The sequence below is a fragment of the Helianthus annuus genome, chromosome 7, assembly GCF_002127325.2.
Source record: "Helianthus annuus cultivar XRQ/B chromosome 7, HanXRQr2.0-SUNRISE, whole genome shotgun sequence".
NCBI classification, from domain to species: Eukaryota; Viridiplantae; Streptophyta; class Magnoliopsida; order Asterales; family Asteraceae; genus Helianthus; species Helianthus annuus.
Window position 1 is genome coordinate 80,571,621 of NC_035439.2, and position 17,127 is coordinate 80,588,747.

The 17,127-nt window shown below is 38.4% G+C and overlaps 1 pseudogene; it reads left to right on the top strand.

The window, feature by feature from the left end:
* Positions 1 to 5,942: 5,942 nt before the first annotated feature.
* Positions 5,943 to 15,977, top strand: LOC110866521 (annotated as a pseudogene).
* The last annotated feature ends 1,150 nt before the right edge of the window (positions 15,978 to 17,127 follow it).

Here is a 17,127-nt window from a genome sequence, read left to right on the forward strand (position 1 = left end):
AGACGTGATTGAGCAAGGCCTTAGTTCATCCGAATATTCACAATTGCGACCGTTCAGGTACATTGATTCATTTGTTGACTCTTAAACATGATTGAGCTATGCCTTGGTTCATCAGATTTCACAATTTTGATGTTCATCGATTTTATCTGATTAGAAACGTGATGGAGAAAAATAAAAACCTTTTTAACACTGATAATCAGGAGAAATTCCTTGATAGTGTTGGTTATACATGAAAGGTAATCCTAAAGCTTTTTAGCACTGAGTTGTGGAACAAACGGGTGAGGGTAGAACATATTGGAGAGTTGGCTATGAGTTGATGAATAACAAACAATAAGGTTCTCTTGGAGTTGTAGCAATTTACTTACAAACTCTTAAGTAGCTTATATAAGTGTTTGACTATCATCTAAATGCCTAAAATATGTGATAGATACAGGAAAATAAAGGGTTAATTTATTGAAATAATAAGATAGTTGGCCTGATTCGAGATGGCTAATCTCTAATACAAAAACACTTCAATAATCAAGCTAAACAAGACATAGAAAATTAGGGTAGAAATGAAATACTTAAATTAGAAATAGAGAAGTTATGAATCCTAAAGTTCAGCCCCTAAATTCCGCCCTTTGACTCTGTTATTGACTTTCACTCCACATAGGTCAACCCGCTGATAAGCTAAAGTCATATCAATACTTCCCGCCAGGAGAAATGACTTGTCCTCAAGTCGATTAGGCAAAAACTGATATGTTCCTGTCAACAATTTTTCCTTGAACGGTTCAATGGAGAGATGGTGATAAGTAGTATAATTTTGAGCTTCTTGCTGGCCGGTGTCGAAAACCAACTTTGTGCCATCCCATACTGATTTGGCAGGTCATTTTGACACCCGATTGAAGTTGGCAGTGATGCCATTGATGGTACAAGAGTTGCTGGAAAGTTTGTCCCTTGTATGGGTGTGGTTGTAAATAACACGGGGGAGGGTACTGGTTGAACCAGTGTGATTGTTGGTGATGGTGGAGGTTTGTTTGAGGACATAGTGAGGCATGGAGATGTGTAGGTAGCGATTTGCTTTAGTGGTAATTCAACGGTAATATGTGGTGGGGTGCTAGATGCAGGTGGTGGAGATGTGTTGGTGCATTTATGTGTCTGTAACTTTGTCTTGTTTACGATGTATGTTATTTAGTCTTTTTTTATCGAGTCTCTAAGTTCCGTCAAGTCTACCTAGTCGTATATCCTCCTATCCTACTTGGTATGACGTTTTGTCTCTGTATTTGTAAGGTTTGTTAAACACATGCTTGTGTGCATAGTGTTTAACTATAGTTAGTGGTTTCTTATGTCTTCTGTTAACCTAGTTATCTACTGTCCTTGTTTAGTGTTTGACGAAGGCTCTATCTTCGTCAAACCACTGCTTGGCGAACCTTCTATCTTCGTCTAAGTTTGTGTGTGGCGAAGGTTCTATCTTCGTCACACATTAACCTTCGTCTATCAAGGTTCGTCACTGGACAGTATATATAGCTTAGTATGTTTAATAGTTAAGGCATGAGAGCATAGAGAGACTACTACTGAGAGTTTATCGTTCAAGCATTGTGTGAATATGTTTGATGTTGTTCTCGTCCTTTTAATCTAAAGTGAATCTTTGGTTATCTGTTGTGTTGCGTGCATTGCTTTGTTTGGTTTGCACCGTCACGTGGATTCCGCACTCGTGATCGTGTTCGTGATAAACAGGGATTAGGTTTCGTAATAGATCCTCTGAGAAAAACGGACCTACAAGTGGTATAAGAGCATTAAGGTGAAACAAGAGTAAAACTTCTTTCGGCAGATCGTTTTTGTAAATATTTTCTTTAAAAACTCAAAAACTACAAAAAGATTTTCAGTTTATTTATCTTTTCGCATTTTAGGGGGAGAAATTTCAGAAAATACAAAAACATGTGAAAAATTCAAAAATCCAAAAATATGTCTTTACTTTCTGTCTTTCAGTTTGAAAAATTTTTAAAAATTCAAAAACAATAGAAAATCAAAAATGAGTTTCTTGGATAAAAGAAGGGAAAGTGATGATAATCACTGATGTGGTCTATCAATATGGTCAAAAACAAAATTGAAAAATGATAGGTAGCTCTACTAACGATGTATCGGTAGGCTCAGAATCGTACTAAAATTTGCAGGATGATATAAACCTAACTGACTTCAAGTCAAGGTGGGAACCGCTCATTGGCATATGGTCTTAGTACCGAAATTTCGTTTGAGAGATTGCCGAGGTTCTGAGATATGCGGTCTTTATGCTGTCTTATCATCCGGGTATCATGGTTGTATCTTTTACCGAAAATAACGGAGACGAAGTCTAGATCTTCCATGATACTATACATACGTGTACATATTGCATACGACCTCAATAAGTGATCAACAATCACATGTCCAATCAAAATAAGTGATAATATATCCCTGGTTCTTTGCGGGAGTCAAGTTCACCACTTTGCTGTACGTTAGTACTGACCTGTTCACGGACTTTCTCTTGTGCCCTCATGCATCTGAAAATCAAGTTCCTCATCAATAAGTGATTCTATCACATAGCGCTTGTTTTTAATCAGAATAAGTGAGTTTCTCACATTTTTATACGGTCAAACGGATGATAAGCAGTATACTCACCGGTAAGATGAACTCTCGTGCATACCTTGATACGGGAATGTGTCGTGAGTGGATGAACACCGACAAGTAAGTATAATTCTACCATAAATCATATCTCCTAATTATGATTACATCTGATAAGTTGAGCTTATGTGGATAACACTACCGATAATTGTGGTAGGATACTTATCTAAAGCATTAAACAGAAATCATAAACCGTGTTGACAAAGACCGTAAGCTGTAATGATTCTCTTACCTTGGAACTCCGCAAAAAGTTTGCATCTGTACAGTATCTTAATGCTTTTAGTTAATTTACCGCATTTTTAAATTTTGTCTTAGTTTAAATTGTAAAGTTCATTTTTGATAAGCCGAAGTTGAAACTCGAAGTTTTAAGCAGGAAAGCCAGAAACCGACTTGCTTGTGATTTTCTCACTACTTCGTAAAATGTCCTTTTGCATTTGATAAATCAAACACAAGACAAAATCTTTTCAAAATTCAAACATTTGTGTTTTTGTGTTGACTGGTCAACAAAGATTCATTAAGGTCTTTGACGAACTTCCTTGGTCGGCGAACATTCAAGCTTCGTCGAAGATAAAGGGTGGGCTAATTCACTTTGGCCCAACTTCAATCTTCGCCGAGATCAGAAATGGGCTAATTCACTTTGGCCCAACACCAAACTTCGCCGAGCCCATGAGAAACCTTCGTCGTTATTGAACTTTCGTCGTGGGACCGTTTATAAAAAGATTCCCCCTGTGCATTATTGGTGTCACACTTTTCAAAATCACTTCACAGTTCTCAAAAAGCTCTTCTCCCAAACACCTGCTCAACCATCATCACCTTCATTGAATCCTCTAACCAACTCAAACCTGTTGATCCATTTGTTGTTATTTTGATGATCAAAGGTAAAATCACGTATCTTAAGCATGATCGAGACGATGTTTAACCCTCTGTTCTTGTTAGATGATTGTGAAACCCTCAAATCTCATTGATCTTGATCATTCCACAGATTTATCAGTTTTGTTTCACATTTTAACATTGAATCTTGTTTAATATATGAATATCTCTGATAATCATGTGTTGGTAGCTATATGCTTCTGGGTTTTTGTCTCGGGTATAAACAGGGGTTTAGGTTTTAGTTATTATGATGGTTTGTTTGTGATGATCTGTTTGTCTCTTTTTATTAAGACTGGGTTTTTGATTTTTGATGATGAACTAAGATTGTTTTTGTGATGTGGTTTGTTTAAAATGTTTGAAATACATATATTCGATTAGATTAAAACAGGGGATTTTAAGCATTTGCTATTTGTTTTGGAATCTGGGTATGGTTGTTGTTGTTATGCTTTTCATGAAAGTTTTTGGTTAAAAATCTATGCCTTGAGTTCTCATTATAGTCACTTGACTGTGTTTCTGTCTTTGGTCATTTTTTATGTTGAGTCATCTGTGATTCAACTCAGTTCGGCGAAGGATCCTTGTTATGAAATTTCGGCGAAGGATCATTGTGACGAAATTTCCAAAAATTTCTGTTTTGAATGACGAACTTAATATGGTCAAAGAAGAAACAGTCTGTGTTGACTAAAGTTGATTTTTATTAACCAGTGATTCTTCGTCAAGCTGAGGTGACGAAGATTTAGTCTTCGCCGTTTATCAAAGTTTTACCCTTTTTAACAGTGTGTATATATATACAGATTCCTGCTTGAATATGTATACATATATGCATCATGAAACTGCAAAATCATTTGATCTTACTGGATGTTTATCTTGTACAGAATGGATCTGAAGATGTTCATCTTGTACATAATGGCTCCTAAAAGAAAAAAGAAAAAGGGGATTTGGCGATTATGAACGCGAGAACACTTGACAACCTCCTGGAATATGGTGTGGTGCACATAAGGAAGTGATTGATCAGAACGATCAATTGCTAAAAGATTAAAAGACTGGTGCATATGAATGAATATAACCCCTGTGCCAGATCTGTAATTAGCGAGCTTCGGAATTTCAAGGAAAATCGAAAAGCTACACTAAAGGAGGTTATCAGCTACATTCTGAAATTCACCGATTAGTAAAGATCCACCATTTGAAAGAATGTCCCACTCGCTCCTTGAGTTTTCATCATGAAGAAATTCGAAAACTCGGGTGTTGGTGGAACTGGAAACCAAAACGGTGTAGCAGCACTTAGCACGCCGGAAGAACAAGGTCGAAGAAACACTGAAGACTCAAAGATCGAAGACCAAGTAACAGACAAGGGGGAGTTTGTTGGTGCATTTATGTGTCTGTAACTTTGTCTTGTTTACGATGTATGTTATTTAGTCTTTTGTTATCGAGTCTGTAAGTTCCGTCAAGTCTACCTACTCAGATATCCTCCTATCCTACTTGGTATGACGTTTTGTCTCTGTATTTGTAAAGTTTGTTAAACACATGCTTGTGTGCATAGTGTTTAACTATAGTTAGTGGTTTCTTATGTCCTTGTTTAGTGTTTGACGAAGGCTCTATCTTCGTCAAACCACTGCTTGGCGAACCTTCTATCTTCGTCTAAGTTTGTGTGTGGCGAAGGTTCTATCTTCGTCACACATGAACCTTCGTCTATCAAGGTTTGTCGCTGGACAGTATATATAGCTTAGTATGTTTAACAGTTAAGGCATGAGAGCATAGAGAGACTACTACTGAGAGTTTATTGTTCAAGCATTGTGTGTATGTGTTTGATGTTGTTCTCGTCCTTTTAATCTAAAGTGAATCTTTGGTTATCTGTTGTGTTATGTGCACTGCTTTGTTTGGTTTGGTTTGCACCGTCACGTGGATTCCGCACTCGTGGCCGTGTTTGTGATAAACAGGGATTAGGTTTCGTAATAGATCCTCTGAGAAAAACGGACCTACAAGATGCTACTGTTGGGGGTTGTGCTAGAGGAGATGGGGGTGCAGACTGTAGAGGCGGAAAATGATGGAGAGTATGGTATGGTTCCCTTGACCAGATTTGTCAATCGGCCTTGAGGTTCATCCTCGGGTTCTAAATAATGTTTAAGATGAGCAATGTGAGTAGGGATGATAAGATCAATCGCTGGACTAGAATGTACCATGATAGCGGATGTTCCACACATTTGGGCCTTGATTGTTTCAACATCATTTTTCATGGCTACAAAAAATTGAATCTTGTCGCGCTCCTATGGCTGCTAATTGAGCAGCGATAGCATCTCTGTAATCTCCAGGTTTCTGTTCCATCTTCTCTTCGATTCCCAGCAAAGGAACAAAATGATAGATACCGAAGTGTTTAGTTTGATATATGAAAACTTCTTATGTTGAACTGCTTAAGATAATTGTTGTCATTTTTTGTAGCCATGGCAGGCGTAGCACCAGGAAGATCCCAATTTGATGCCCGACACTTTGACTCCAAAATGAGCAGGCTGTAAGTTTCCAGACTTTGTGTTATTTCATCGAAGAAAATTGATGGCTACTTGTTAGTGAGGTGTCTTGTTTTGTTTAAGTGGAGGAGTGTAGGCATGTAGTGTTTAAAGATGAATTTTTTTTGCCAATGATGCAGCCTTTCAGCTGATGGACAGGATTTGATGCTATGGGTCTACGAGAAAATCTTCTGAGGGGTGTATATGCATATGGTAGGACTGGTGATAAGATTGCATAAATTGCCCAAAAATATACAGAATTAAAAGTTGGGTTTTGATGTGTCATCGCAGGTTTTGAGACGCCATATTGACCAAGGATCTTGACGTCATTCAACAAGCAGAATTTGGGAGCGGAAAAAGCATAACTTTTACTCGGGCATCCTCCAACTGTTGGCCCGAAATGGATCTTGATCTCTAAAATGAGCGTGAATAATAAACTTGCATAAACAATAACTTGAATGTATGTACAAATCGAATTGGGAGTAAAAGTAATTACAAATGAAACTACATGATCCTATTTATAGTTTTCTACGGGTACGAGTGAATAGACGCGTCTCTTCGTGAAAAGTCATGTCTCTTGGATGTGTGGTTGTGATCAATCCTTGAAGAGGTGTGATGATTCTTGTCCGTTCATCCAACCGGTGCGTCTTTTCTTTCCTTGTGCCTTGTACCGATCGAAAATGGTGTGAGGAAGAGACACACCTTTTCGGTTAATGACGGTAGTTATCATCTTTGTCTTTGTCAAGTGTCACACCCCGATTTCCACGTGTCTCACCGGTGGGCCCGGTGGGGGATTACCGTGACGATGTTGGCAACAATATAGTCAAACCACACAATTATATAATGCACAGCGGAAGCTTAAAGATAAATATATAAACTTCAACCTCAGGTTGTAATATCAAATGTATTACAGAAGTTGAATATATCCACAGCGGATCGTAAATAAACATAGAGTATTGTTCCATCAGATACTGCAATCAAGCTTGCGAGACTTATCACGACGCTAGGGAGCTAATACCAACCAATTTACGTTTAGGTACCTGCACTTAATCTTTTTGGGGAAAATACGTCAGTTTACACTGGTAAATACATTCAACTGACACATTTGAAAATGTTTATTTAAAATTGATTTGAATGCAAAAGGCACAAACTCTTTTATAACTTGGGAAAATTATGATAAAATCTTGTGAACGTTTTACATGTTCTTTTATGCGTTCAGTAGCCCGGGTCGTGCCGGGTTAAAGATTTATAGACACGCCACGTTTGCGTAAAACCGTAGTATAAAAACCAACGGCTACGTCTTTTAAATTTAATGTCGACACTTTATACCGGGTGTACGCCTACACCGGGATGTCGATGGTCGTGGCCATTTCGTAAAATGATGCCAAGGATATCCGGGACAACGGTCATTAAACCCCCCAAAGGCTTATAAGCAACAAAACTGTTTAAATGAGCCGATCATATTATTTAATTAACCACCTAAGCGATGGATGAATATAATGCTCAATCAAGCGGTATTAATATACCGTAACCCAAGCCCATATAGGGGAAATAAGTTAAAGTATTTACCTTTGCAAGTATATTTCCTTATTTTGGATTAAATCACCGATAGCTTTTACTGGGGCTCCTAATCTGGAACGAAGGTTTTAATTAACCTCTTAGAATCCTAACGGGTCGTTATAATGGCCGTAGCCTAGACCGGTTGGTTCCGATATATATATATATATGGTTTAATCGCGCGAAAAGGCGAAAACCGAGAATGGAGTGCGATTCTGACCCAACAACTTCAGAGACTTGTTTTATATGGGTTAATGGTTCACACTCTGGATTTTGGGGTTCAAATAATATAATTTGACCCTTATCGGCTAATTTATGAAAACTAGTTTCATAAGCCGAACCGTGCGCGCAAAAGGCGAAACGGTTAACCATGAGAGTCGTACGCTTATTTCCCAAGTCAATATGCCTTAAATGGGTTGTGGTATCAGTAGGATACCTTCCGTGACGCCCGTAACGAGTTTAAGTTAATATTATGCCCCGTAGGGGCTTTTCGGTCATTTTAAAGACTTTAAAAGGGCTTTTCGAGTTCTACAGGAAATCTGAGTTTCCCGAATAGCTTATAAAGCTTAAAATACTTTATTTATTATTTAGAACCAGTAGCAACTGGAATCGGGTCAAAAGACCTTGTAGAACTCATGTTTTGGCCAAAAAGGGCATATTCGGTATTTACCGAACCGTAGCCATAACCGCAGGTTATGAGCGAGGTAAAAATTATTAAAAATCTTTAAAATTCTCAAAATATTATTTTAATACAGTGGGTAAAAGTTTTGGTGACGAAATCTTGGTTTAGATAGGTGTTATGCTAATTGCGCCGTTTATTACTAAAGTTTATTTTAATTTGCGCTATTTAGCATAACTCTCATTCTAGACCTCGGATTGACGTGAAACTTTAAGGACATGCTTATAATTTAATAAGCAAGGTTTTGGTCCGTTCACGTGTCCGAAATACTCGTTTTAATTTTAAAAAGGCCGTTACGGTCAACTTTTAGGCGAATGACGGAATTGCGCAAAAGACTCGGATAACTCATGAACCGATCACAGAGGTTTATACCGACATGTGACCTGGTCCTAAGAGAGTCTTAAGGTATATTTATACCTCACTAAAACGGGTCAGAACTGAAGTCAAAGCAAAAGTCAAACTTTTGCGACATTCGGCTCCGAACCGGTTCAATATAGCAAATGGTCGATTCAAACGAGCGCAAACAAGTTTATATACTTAATATCATGTTTTATAAGTGTCAAAACAGGTTTCATAACATATACATTACAGATTATGCATAAATCGCTAAAATAGCTTTCTGTTGACTTTTTAACCGCACGTTTGACTCGATATCTGACATAGTTAGAGTGGTGATCAGGGGGAACCTTTTTAGAGGTTTATTACCCACATAAATACCATCTCATAACCACTTTTGATTCGTCATAAGACTGAACCATTTGCAAGTTATTGCAATGACAACCGTTAGTTACGACGGTTGTGTTTTTAGGCTATAACTATGGAAATGTGAAACCACAAGGGTTAGATCACTTACAGAAGTTTAAGGCAAGACTTAAGAACACAGAGGAACACTTTAGAGCTCTTGGAATGATCAGATGAATGAGTTTTGAGGTGTGTTCTAAGTTGTGAACAAGTATGCCTATTTATAGTGCAAACCAAGCTCCAAGATCATCACACATTGGTCTATAAGTGACCATGGATGATGGGCAGGTGGCCTAGAGTGTTATGGGTCGAGCATAGAGTGCCCATGCCCCATTAATTGGTTGTTGGTCGTTCAAAGGGTCCAAAGGTCAAGTAGTTACAATGTTTCTGCATCTGGGCGTCTAATGCGGCCCGCATGGGAGTTCCAGGCGTTTATAATGCGGGCCGCCTGGGTTCTAAATATCAGGCGAGTAAAATAGGAGGCGCGCGGCCCGCTCAACTTAACCAACATGCAATGCGGGTCGCGTGAGGCCTGTTTTTCAGATTTTTAAAATCTTTTGAAATGATTACGAAATCCTGGTAATTAATAACGAAATCTTTCGTAATGATTTACCTGACCTTTCGGGTTTGAAGGGGTAACTTTGCGGTTTGGCCCTCGGTTATTTACCGATAGGGGCCTCGTGTTATTTACCCGCGCTATTAAGTCCCCGGTTAGTTAATTTAGTTATTTGGAAAGCCTTAACTTTCACTGTTGACGCTTTTAACCCCTCTCGTACGAATTTGAGTATAACTCTTTCGTTTTAAGACGGAACTTCGCGGAATTTATACAGTATATTCTAGTGAGCGTATAATACTGTTACGAAGCCTTGGGAACGTTAAAGGGTCACTCAGAGGTAATATTAAACATGTTGACACAGTTAACCCCTCTAGCTCGTAATCTCTCACTTTCTTCCGCGTTTCGTTTCCGTACGATTTATGATTTATTCGTTTGAAGGTACAAGCATTTATTTAGGGTTACTATACAGTATATTTACCCTTGTTGACATTTATAACCCTCGAATTTATATACTTTCAAGGTTTGTCAAAATTAGTCCTTTATTTATTATAGATGCCACGTGTAAGCAAATGACACGTGTTAACACATCATTGGACACAAAAATTCGAGGTGTTACATCAAGTTTGGTCCTCGTAGTTTATAACCGCTAAGTAATAATCTAATCTAACTAAGTATGATGTTAAGAGATTAACCGGGTTTTCATTCACCCCCCTAATCTCGAACATCCATAAGTTGCTTTAAGTCTTGAATCCCGAGCAGTTCCCTCATTGTAGCAAACTTGATCCTTGCTAGTGCCTTTGTTAGTATATCTGCTCGTTGTAGTTCTCTACTTATGTGTTCCACAGTGATATCTTCGTTTTCCACACATTCCCTTATGAAGTGATAGCGTGTGTCAATGTGCTTACTTCTTCCATGAAAGACTGGATTTCTCATGAGTGCTATTGCTGAAACATTATCTACTCTGAGTGTTATCTTTTCTTCCTTCCAGCCTGTGATTTCACTTAACAATCTTTTAAGCCATAGTGCTTGATATGCTGCTGCAGTGGCCGCCATGAGTTCTGATTCACATGATGAAAGTGCCACTGTCTGTTGCTTCTGTGTACACCAGGTTATAGGTGATTCTCCAAAGTAGAATACCAGACCAGTTGTTCCTTTTCCTTTGTCTGTATTAACTCCAAAACTACTATCACTATAACCTGTAATCTTACATCCTCCTTGCTTCTTGTAGATGATTCCATGCTCTTTAGTTCCTTTGATGTAACGTAGTATTTGCTTTACTGCTTTCAAGTGTTGTTCCTTTGGTTCTTGCATGAATCTACTAAGTAGACTGACTGGATAACATAGATCTGGCCTTGTGTGCAATAAGTACCTGAGAGAACCTACCAGGCTTCTGTAATGTGTTGCATCTACTAGATCTCCTTCTTCAGTCTTTGTTAATTGAGTTCCTGGAGTCATGGGAGTCTTTGTGTCATTGCAGGATAACATATCGGCGTCTTTGAGTATCTTGTTGATATATCCAGTCTGCTTGATGCCTATCCCACCCCCTATTTGAATTACTTCTATTCCCAGATAATATGCTAGCAATCCTAGATCGCTCATATCAAATTTGTTCTTCATCTGAGATTTGAAGATGTCTATCTCCTTCTTTGATGTTCCAGTTACTATCAAGTCATCAACGTAGACTCCAACTATTAGCGTAGAATTTTCACTTGTCCTTGTATAGATTGCATTCTCTAAAGTGCACTTCTTGAAGTTAAGTGACTTTAGGGTTTGATCTAACTTTGTATTCCAAGCTCTTGGTGCTTGTCTCAATCCATACAGTGCTTTTGATAGTCTGTAAACCTTTCCTTCATTTCCTGGCTTTACAAATCCTTCTGGTTGTGATACATAGACTTCCTCCTTGAGGTCTCCGTGTAAGAATGCAGATTTCACATCTAAATGATGTACCTCCCAACCTTGATATGCTGCTAAAGCCAACATTAGTCGTACTGTTTCCATACGTGCTACTGGTGCAAAGACTTCGTCAAAGTCTATTCCGTGTTGCTGAACACATCCTTTTGCGACTAGCCTTGCCATGTATCTGACAATGTTTCCGCTTGCATCTTTCTTAGTGTTGAATACCCACTTTAAACCTATTGCCTTGTGACCACTTGGTAATTCTGTCAATTTCCAAGTGTTATTCTTGTTTATTGAGTCTAACTCAGCCTTCATTGCTTCAATCCACTTTCTGTCACTAGATGCTTCCTTGTAATTCCTTGGTTCTTCTTCAGCGAGTAATAATTCTTGTGGATCTACATGAATTTCCTCTGTTTCTTCGTACAGGTCTTCGAGACTTCTTAGTCTTACTGGAGTGTCACTAATACTCTCTGTTGTACTTTCAGAGGTAGATGGACCTCCACTTGATAATCTGCTTGAACTTCCTGCTGAGTTCTGATTGTACGAATGTGCTGGCGGGGTTACATAGGAGTCTTGTTCTTCTGTCTGATCTACTCCTGAATCATCATGATGTGGCCCGCTACTGCCAGGAGTACTTGGTTCATTTTCCTCTAACTCTGGTGGGTTGTCATCTTCTTGAATGACAAAGTTTGTCCATTCGGGATTCCCTGAATTTACTGTCTCCATATAACTATTCCAGTTCCATGGTTGACCTTCCATGAACTTTACGTCTCTACTGACACATATCTTGTTTTTTGCTGGATCATATAATCTGTATGCCTTTGATCCTTCTTCCATTCCAAGGTAAACCATAGGTGTACTTCTATCATCTAACTTCTTTTGTTGAAGTGGTAGTACCTTAGCGTAAGCAGTGCAGCCAAAAACCTTCAAGTGTTCTAAATTTGGCTTCCTTCCTTTCAATGCTTCATATGGTGTCTTGTTTACCAGGGCTTTTGTTGGAACCCTGTTTAGTACGTATATCGTGTGTCGTATTGCTTCACCCCAAAAGTTCTGTGGCATGTTCATTGCCTTTAGCATACTGCGAGTAGTGGATAACATCGTCCTGTTTCACCTTTCTACTACTCCATTTTGCTGTGGGGAATATGGTGCTGTAAGCTGTCTTGCTATGCCGTTGGTTTTGCAATACTTGTTGAATTCAGCCGATGTGAATTCACCTCCTCTATCCGTCCTTAGCATTTTTAACTTGGTTTGCGATTCCTTTTCCACCTTTTCTTTGAACTCCTTAAATGTTTCGAATGCTTGATCCTTGGAAGTTAGTAAATATGCCCACATGTAGCGAGTACAGTCGTCTACAAGTAAGAATATATACTTCTTCCCAGCATGTGTTGGTGGAGTTATAGGACAACACAAATCTCCATAGACTAAGTCTAGAGGTTTTAAAGATCTGAACTTTGCCTGATTTGGGAATGGTGCCCTACTATGCTTTCCTAATAAGCATGCGTCACAGACTTGACTAGCATGACTTATTTGGGGAACTCCATGTACCAAGTTCTTACGAGTCATTTCCTTGATAGCATCGAAGTGTAGATGGCCTAACCTTGCGTGCCATAACCATGCTATGTCTTCGGTCTTTGAGAGTAGGCAGATTGGTTTTCCAGTCTTTAGTTTCACTTTGTACAGCCTGTTCTTCATTCTCTTGACTCGCATTAGTAGCTTTCTATTTCGATCTCGGATAGTAAGTAGGTCTCCGTCCATAACCACTTTGCAACCGATTTCAGTAAGTTGTCCGAGGCTCAATATGTTGCTTTTCAGACTTGGAATGTAGTATACTTGTGAAACGATCTTTTGTTCTTGGTTCAGACATTCCAGTAGTATTGAACCTTTGCCTTTGATTTCTACGTGTGACCCATCATCGAACCGTACTTGTCCTATCACCGTTTCATCTAATTCCTTGAAGTGACTTCGCACTCCTGTCATGTGGTTACTAGCCCCGTTGTCTAAGTACCATAGATTTTCATTTTCTGAGGCGTAACTTATTGGTTTTATACGTTCCTCGTTTAGCAGAGCCCTTTCTTGAACATTTTCTTCTTGTATTGCCATTAGCAATACGGGTGCTTCGTCTTTCTCGACGAGGTTTGAATGTTCTTGTACTTCGTCTTTCTCAGAACAGTCCTTCTTGAAGTGTCCAAACTTCTGACACTTGAAACATTGGATCTTACTTAGGTCGGTTCTTGCAAACTTCCTCCAATTTCTAGAATTTCCATTTCTAGATCTAGATGTAGATCCTTCGTTTTTGGGACTTTGCCTATTTCAGTTGTTTCGCCAATTTCCACGCGTTTGGTTAAACCTACCACGTCCGCGGTTTCCAGATTGTCTTCCTCTGGTGTTATCATTATGTGTGAACATAAGCCTATCTTGGCTTTCTCCTTGATTTCCTTTCTTTAACCTGAGTCGTTCTTCATACGTTTTTAACCTTCCGACCGCTTCTTCTAGCGTCATAGTTTCTAGATCAGAGTATTGTTCCATGGAGGCAACGATTTGAGTAAACTTATCTGGTACGCCATTTAGAAGTTTGCGTACTAGAGTCGGTTGACTTAATGTCGTTCCTACTTCAGTTGCTCAGGTAACGATACTATTAATCTTTGCAGTAAACGAATCAATAGTTTCGTCATCCTTCATTTGCAACAATTCAAATTCTGATAATAGCGTGTGCATACGCGCCTTTTGTACCCGATCAACACCAACGTGTCTAACCTTTAAATTATCCCAAATTTCTTTTGCAGTTTTACAACTTGCAACTTGCAATACAACGTCTTCTGGTATTGTTTGAAACAGATATGCAATTGCAGACTTGTCTTTCTTAGTGTCTACCGTTGCATTTTCTGTCGGTTCAATCGTTTCCCATAAACCATTCGCTTCAAGAATCGTCTTGATACGAATAGCCCAAACCGTATAGTTTGTTGGTTTCAGAATCGGACACTGAAACTGGGAAAGAGAATTTCCTTCTTTCTGTATTATTATCGGATTTTGTCCGGATGTTCCTGACATATCTTCCTGCCGAACAATCTTCACTTCTACTAAACTTTTATTTCCTTGTTTTCAATAGATCTCACAATCCCGATTACCCGAATCGTGTAATAACCAAAACAACCAAACCAAACTAATTCGCACTAAACCCCGGAATCAAAATAAACCCTAGATTCCTAACCCTTCGGTTCAACCGATTATACAAGAACCGAAACTAAAAAAAATTCTGAAATGAACTTTTGCGAATTAAAACGAAAATAAAACCTGATCGCGAATTCCCTACGATGCCTTGCGATTCCCACGCCTAGAGCCTGATGCTCTGATACCAATTTGTTGGCCCGAAATGGATCTTGATCTCTAAAATGAGCGTGAATAATAAACTTGCATAAACAATAACTTGAATGTATGTACAAATCGAATTGAGAGTAAAAGTAATTACAAATGAAACTACATGATCCTATTTGTAGTTTTCTACGGGTACGAGTGAATAGACGCGTCTCTTCGTGAAAAGTCATGTCTCTTGGATGTGTGGTTGTGATCAATCCTTGAAGAGGTGTGATGATTCTTGTCCGTTCATCCAACCGGTGCGTCTTTTCTTTCCTTGTGCCTTGTACCGGTCGGAAATGGTGTGAGGAAGAGACACACCTTTTCGGTTAATGATGGTAGTTATCATCTTTGTCTTTGTCAAGTTTGGTCCTCGTAGTTTATAACCGCTAAGTAATAATCTAATCTAACTAAGTATGATGTTAAGAGATTAACCGGGTTTTCACCAACAACTTAATTGTAATACGGTGAATGTCTGGCCTTGGTGTTAGCACCAACTCGTAAACTTGAACACAAGATTGAGAAATTCATGCGCGTCCTCGGTGACTACCTTCGTGTGAAGGTTCATACTTGTGTGGATAGGACTAGTGTTCGTGAGAACCAACATATTCTCTCAGTCGGGGTCCACGTTGTTGTTAGCACACACGGATGTGTTTTTGACATGTTGATTACATCAAGATGTTTGTTCTTGATGAGGTTGATGAAATGCTTTTAAGTGGGTTAAAAGATCAGGTATATATATATATATATATATATATATATATATATATATATGGTCAGATTACATTTTACTAGGAGTAATCAGCAATGGCTAACAAGTGGTTTTTCTTGTTCCAGATCTATGATATCTTCCAGTTGTTACCATCAAAGGTTCAGGTTGATGTGTTTTCTGCAGCAATGCCACCAGAGCTTCTTCTTCTGGAAATTACTATAAAGTTCATGAACAAACCGGTTAGGATTCTTGTGAAGCGTGACGAACTCACTTTCGATTTTCGAAGCTGTCAAACAGTTCTATGTGAATGTGGAGAAAGAAGACTGGAAGCTTGAAACACTCTGTGACCTTTACGAGACTTTGGCAATCACACAAACTGGTAGGAAGGTTGACTGGTTGACCCACTTGATGAAGAGTCACGACCATACGGTGTCAGCCACACATGGTGAGATTACGAAGAAGTGGCGTCCTCGTAACTAGTTATCATTTGTTTATCATTCTAGACATATACTCATGTTAAAAGTTGGTTAATTTTGTGGTTTAAAAATACTAGCTAGACCTTGTGTTACGTATTATTTCCGAAGTTTGGTGAATTTAAAGCAAGCTTTTTAATCCTTTTGGGATATTTTTTGGTGATTTTTCTTGCAAATTTCAGGAAAAAAAGGTTTTTCCAGAACGTTAGATTTTCTAGTTTTTTTTTTTATTTTTAATAAAAATTTTGTTACAGATGCGTTGCAAATTCTAAAAAAAAATAACGTAGAAAATGCGTCACCGTAAATTTCCAACGCCATATTTCTGTTGCAAATACGTCACAAATCTTTACAAGAATAATTAGGGATCATAGGAAATGCGTTACAAATTTCCAACATAGCGTTAATGAGTTGCAAAGACTTTCCTATAGGGCTTTTTCCAACATTAGGTTTTCATAATAAATCCGTCACAAATTCAGATTTGTGACGTATTTATGACGAAAATCACGTTGAAAATTACCACTTTTCTAGTAATGATAGAGCCTAGAACACCATTAGTTATATATTTATATTAACAGTACCGGTTGGTTATGTAGTTCGCTTAGATCGGAGTATAAGAAACGAAAAAAAAGTCTAGTATCCAGTCCACTTGTCTAATGTCTCTTAGTAAAAGAAAAAAAAGTCTTCCTAAGGGATTTCACATGCATATTATTATTATGACAGCAATGAGGAAGTGGGTCATTAAAGACTTTTGACAAAATAATTCAGAGGTATCCTATTTTTATTTAGATCGGTCCTTGAAAATTCGATGGCCCCTAAAGGGGTCTGTGCGACTAGTAAAATTGGTTTCTTAAATTATTCTTTTACTTAGGGTCATCTCTGAGAATTTATATTACTGAATAGTTGTGCACCACTATATAAAATTGGAGTATTTATTTAAGAATCATTTGCGGTCGAAATTCATAGGTGCAAATTAAATCCCCCTCACAAATTTCGTCCACTTTTTGTGACCATCCATGTAGCTGAAATTAGCAGAACCGAAAATCTTTGGTCTCAAAGTAAGCAATCAGACAATTATAAGAAATTGTTTTTGCGGCCAGCAGTTCTAGCAGCTAGCGTGCGATATGTGTGCCCCTCACACTCTTATCTTTTACGATGTG